General features: G+C 44.6%; 1 long non-coding RNA gene across 2 annotated transcripts in view; it reads left to right on the plus strand.

Moving 5' to 3' along the window:
- Positions 1-540: 540 nt before the first annotated feature.
- Positions 541-4,717, plus strand: part of LOC114055796 — a 96,995-nt gene continuing 92,818 nt past the window's right edge. For both annotated transcript variants that reach the window (XR_003570833.1, XR_003570832.1), the window contains exon 1: positions 541-906. This is a non-coding gene — a long non-coding RNA (uncharacterized LOC114055796). The remainder of the gene's footprint in view (positions 907-4,717) is intronic.

The raw sequence follows: 4,717 nt of genomic DNA on the forward strand, positions 1-4,717 counted from the left end.
AGGATCCCACTGGTAGATTGGGCCAGACTTTGATGCAAATTCCTGATGGTGTGATTCTCCTGATGGGAGATAGACATTTTCCTCTGAATTCAAGAGGGCTGGTGGTCCCGTGGATCTGCTGCCTTACAACCCTCTCCATCATCTCTTGCTGGTAGAGAAAATACCTCATTAGCTTTAGAAGAGGTAAAAAAAAAGATAGGGGAAGAAAACTGTCTGCCTTCATCTGACAAAAAAGAAGACAATTTTGGAAGGATCAATTGGTTAGGTGAGAACTTTTTCCAGTTACTGGTTTGTTGTCCTCCTCTCACATCACCTGGCACCTGTGAGGCATCTGGAGGTGGTGGCCCCATGTTTTGTCTGTGCTCACTGTGGCATTCCTTTAAATAAATTACACAAGTTAAAGCAAAAACAAAAACAGCCATAAAAGCTTCCTTCTGAGCAAAAATAAATCAAAAGATACGAGTTTGCACATGAATAAGCCTCTTCCAGTGTAGTAAGAGCTGTCATGTAATGTCCTGTCCCTTTCCTCTCTCTGAAGGTCCCAACCCCACTGGCCTGGAGGAACGTTTGGAGCAGCCTGGCAGTGAGATCCTTTTGGTAGCTTCCAAGGATTTTTGGGATCATGGGATACATGGACATACAGACCCATGAAGCCCTCTGGAGAATGCTGGCTGTGGATAAAAGCATCTTCCAGTTCCTACCATCTTTTTACCCTGTTTTTTTCCTGGGTCACCATGTGCCATTTGGGAAGGAAGCCTCTCTGTCCTGAGGATTATAGTGTACTGGTCACTCACTGGAATACCTCCCCAGTCATCTTTTGGAGATGAAGCCATTCCTTTACCGAGCTGGAAGATATTTTTTCTTCTCCCAGAGCTTTTCCAGAGTAGCAGCACTCCTGTCCAGCGGGTATGTAGATGGTTTTCTCATTGACTAGCCAGTTTGCTTTCTTGATCTTTAAGAGTTCAATCATTTTTTTTTTTTTTTTTTTTTTTTTTTTTTACTTACTAGCATCTGCTAAAGGTAAGACCTTCCGAAGTCCTCGGTGCCATGTTGCAAAGGTGGCTTTTCCTTGTTGGGTCAGACCCAATTTGAGATGTAGGTTCGTGTGAAGCAGTGGTGTCAGCTTCTCCTAAAGATTTTAATACCCAACCTTAGCCCTGTATGTGAGGAGAGACATGGATCTGCTCCTTATTCCTCCTCCTGGACTCTTGGCCAGCTGTGTTTGTGGGTATCAGTTTGCTGTGAAAATCATCCTTTTTGGCTCTTGTGCTGGTTTGGTCAAATGCTTATGCGTGCTGGTGAACAGATCGCTCCTTCTATGGGGTGAACAGAAAATCAGCTCTTTGTACCTAACTTACTTATTTTTACTATACAAAGAGGAGGTGCTGAAGGGAAAGGGCTGAAAATGCTTTGTGAATTTATTCTGCTTTCCCCTCAGCATTTGTGAGCCATTAAAAGTTTCATTTTCTTGCTTCGTAAGCACAGTTTTCATCAAAGGAAGGAAATGGGGGAGGGGGGGTGGGACTGGTGAGTTCAGCATGTTTGGGGGGAAGCAAAATCAGTTGCCTCACTCTTGAATTTGACTGCGACTCATAGGCCAGAGGGAGATGGTAGACAAAGATTGGGGATCAAGATCGAAGAAAAATCTCATAAAGGCGTGCTGTGCCTGTGAGAGGCTGCAGCTGACCCTGGGGATTTGATGAACAGCAGCATCATGCCAGGTTGGTGGGGATGGTGCATGGTCAAGCCCTGTGCAGCACAGTCACATGTGCCAAGGTAGAGCCTTCCGCAGCAGGACTGCCTGGAGGCTCAGCCCAGCAGTGTCAGACCCCTGCACTTGCTTTCATGGGCTTTTTGCTCTGCTGCAGAGGCATCACCTGAAACCAGCTCTTCATTCCGAGATAAGAGTTTTCTTAACCAAGCCCTACTTTGTGGGTTGAACAGGAAAGGAAAGATGACTAGACCGTTTTTCTCTCTCATGAATACAGAACACAGCTTTCCCATCACCGAAATTCCTGGTGTTTTACTAACTCCTAACTTCTAAAGCACCTAAGAAAAAAGGATCATTGGCAGTTTGAGCTTTTTATCTACAATTAAAGCAAACACCATTGATATTAAAGTTGGTTTTGTTTTTTTTTTTTCCTGTGGCCAGCTGTTTGATAAAGACATTGCAAACCAGTTCTCCATTTGTTCCTGTAAGATGTGAAAAGGTCCTTTGTCAGCAGCACATTGCGATGGAATGAGCTTTATCTTTTGAAAGTAACTAAGTGAATGGGAGTGTCAGTTGCTTTGCTCCAGTGCCGCAGTCCCTTTGGTGCTTCTGGCCTGGCCCGGCTGTGACCTGGATAACCCAGAGCAGCCCCAGGGTGCTTGCCCTCTGAATTGTGCGGGTCTGTGCGAGAGGAAAGGCGTGGTAGATGTAACCTGAGTCTGGTGTTCAGACTTGCTCCTTGCAGCGTGAGTCGCTGGTCACACAAAGTCTTGCAGGCACCTGGCTGACCTGGGGATGGCCCGAGACTTAGAGCTTGGCCAAGAACGATGTTTTGGTTGCAAATCTACAGCTGTTTTTTACAGGGGGAAAAAAAAAACCATCTCAGGTTTTGTTCAGAACAGGTCTCATTCTGCCCAGTTGTGGGGAGGCTTTGGAGAGTAAGCAGTTTCAGGTCTTTCCCCTTGGTCAGCGTGAGCATCTGGGTAGGGGGCTGTCAGATGCATCCTTGGGTGCTAATTGAGGGATAAACCCCATCAGCATTTAAAATATTTGCTGGAAAAGAGAAAGGGCTTTCTCTCAGTGAGGGTGTAGATTGTTGAATCAAAATGTCCCTTAGGGGGTGGGTCTGTGGGCAGATGCGTGTTATTAATAATAATAATAATAAAAAAAATACAAAATGCTTCAATTTGGCTGCTGGTGAGGGTTATGTATGTGGGTGTGTGTTTCAAAAGCACATAACTGATTATGAAAATCATTGATGGGCTAAGTCGGTATTAAGGATGGTTGAATGACAGTGAAAAGCCGCCCTGGCACATTGCAGGGATGTTCTTGTCATGACTAACCCCTTTTGCTCTCACTCCAGTGGAATTTTTTAGTGCCCAGCACAGACAAGCACTGAAATTGCAGGTTTGCAGAAAGTTTTTAACTCTCTCCCCAGCTGGCAGCAAAAAAAGGAATTGCAAGCATTTATTGGTTTAAAGGAAAAAAAAATAACCTTAAAGCTATAAAATAAATTTGACAATGAAGCTTTTTTAAGGGAGCTTGACTTTATGGGTTTGTGAGTCAAATGTGTCAAAGCCTGACAAAGGAAGAGGTTTTAATCTACAGGTGCCGTCTCTTGCTTGATGGTTTCCTGTTTCTAAAACTACTTCCAGCTTTTTTGGAATCGGGGCTAAAACTAGTTTCACCTTTCAGTTTGTGGTCAACCTCCCTGACCACTTCAGCAGGCAGGATTTGCAAGGGTTGGAGGCAGCAAATGCAAGTGCTTTTAGAGATTCTTATCTTGGCTGCCAAAACTCCATTTGCCACTTTTAAAATATTTACAGCTGAATCTTTGGATTTGCATCTTCCTCTGCTTGGGGAAAATGCTGAAGCTGCTGATGCTAAAATTTTGCTTCGACCTTTCTTTCCCTGTCCTGCATGGGGAGTTTGGAGGAGACCACGCCGCCCAGGATGAAGGATGCTGATCCCCCTGTGCTCATCGTGGTGCTACTGACCCCAAGGACCCTGATTTGGAGATTATTGGCTTTTGCTCATTGTGCAGCAGTGAGAACCAACCCAAGCAAAGCAAATTAATTGTGGATCTCAGTCCTTCAGTTATGCTAAATCCTTTAACCCCTTTTGCATCATGTATTTTCTTTTCTTAGGAGTTATCCCTCTATTGGGGCACTTACTAATGCCATATACTAATGTACTCAAACTTTGTGCCCTTACTGTAGGCCATCTAACAGGGGATACACAAGGCCATATTTCTGTTTGTTTCTATAAGTAAATAAATATTTATATATTTTTAAAGACCTAGAATAATCCTGCTAGTATGTCTTGAAAGATCCTCTGTTTATTACTTCAAGATATTGCTCTGAATTTGGTACTGAAGCATCATAGTCATACTTTCAGAATCAAGATCTTTCTTAATGTGTGGTCTTATCCATGAGCACCTGCATCTGCACAGTAAATACTGAACTATCTGCTGACTTACTGTGCTCTTCAGGTAGCAAAGAAGCAGTGAACTATCACAAGACATGCTGTTGTTATAGCCAGGAAAGCAAGAGGTATCTTCTCGGCTCCCCACTCCTTTGTGCTGCTTTGAGGGGCTCTGTGCAGAGCTGAAGGTGTCGACAGGCTGTTTTCTTGGGCTCCCATCTGCTGAGCAGCATTATGTGGATTAATATTGAGGAACTCTTAGTGAAATTTGTCTCATGCCATGAAAATGTAAAGCCTCCAAAGCTGGCTGGCATCCCAGGGCTGCGAGAGGCCCTTGGAGGGGCTCCTGGTGAAGGTGGCAGGATTTGCACTGTCCCAAAGCCGCGAACAGGACATGATCTGAAGAGTTTCTAATTGAGATTTAATGGTATCCAAACTGGTCTGGTTGCTGACTTTGGACAGCAAACAGTAACTGCTGGGCAGGAATGGCTGCCATGGGGCCAGCCTGCCACCAATGGGAAAGCATCTGCCCAATCTTCTAGTTCTGCCGCATGGAGCCCAGTTCAGAAACACAACATGCCA

This window comes from Empidonax traillii, unplaced genomic scaffold (genome assembly GCF_003031625.1).
Source record: "Empidonax traillii isolate 1590-97213 ecotype Southwest subspecies unplaced genomic scaffold, ASM303162v1 scaffold66:size1465758, whole genome shotgun sequence".
Classification (NCBI taxonomy): domain Eukaryota; kingdom Metazoa; phylum Chordata; class Aves; order Passeriformes; family Tyrannidae; genus Empidonax; species Empidonax traillii.